Source organism: Perca flavescens, chromosome 2, assembly GCF_004354835.1.
Source record: "Perca flavescens isolate YP-PL-M2 chromosome 2, PFLA_1.0, whole genome shotgun sequence".
In the NCBI taxonomy this organism is placed as follows: Eukaryota; Metazoa; Chordata; class Actinopteri; order Perciformes; family Percidae; genus Perca; species Perca flavescens.
In genome coordinates, this window is record NC_041332.1 from 2,329,543 (window position 1) to 2,330,271 (window position 729).

Consider the following 729-nt stretch of genomic DNA (forward strand, 5'->3'; position numbering starts at 1 on the left):
GCAGCTTTAAAAGTTTTCTGCGCTGAGATCAGCAACAGAAAGTGACAGAAGAGAGAAAGAGAAGAGAGGAGCGGAGAGAGGGAGGAGAGGAGGAGGAGATTTTCCAGCTGGAAACTTGGATGTCGACACAGAAACTACTCCCATGCCCCCCACCCTCCCCCCGCCCAGCCCGGTCCTGGTCCCGGTGTCCCCCGGTGTCCCCCGGTGTCTTACCTCTGAAGGTGTCCGTGCGCGCGCCCGTTAGTCCCAGAGAAAGCAGCGCGAGGAAAGTTGCGGTCCGCTCCATGTTGAGACCTCCGGAGCGAGGAGGGAAAACTTCTTCTTCTTCTTCTGCTCCTTCTTCTCTTTCTGCTGCTGTTTCCTGTCTGTCGCTCTCTCACTCAGACAGACAGACAGACAGGCAGGCAGGCAGGCAGACAGGTTATAGACAGACAGACAGGCTGACAGAGAGACAGACAGCTGACGGATTTCAGGCTCTCCCGTGTCTCCCGTTTCTTTTCCTCTCCTTGTTTCTCTCAGATCGGAGAGAGACTGGCTCCGGTTACTGAGCTGCCACTGACGTCACAGGGGGCGCGAGACGTTAGGGGGGCACGAGAGAGAGAGAGAGAGAGAGAGAGAGAGAGAGAGAGAGAGAGAGAGAGAGAGAGAGAGAGAGAGAGAGAGAGAGAGAGAGAGAGAGAGAGAGAGAGAGAGAGAGAGAGAGAGAGAGAGAGAGAGAGAGAGAGAGAG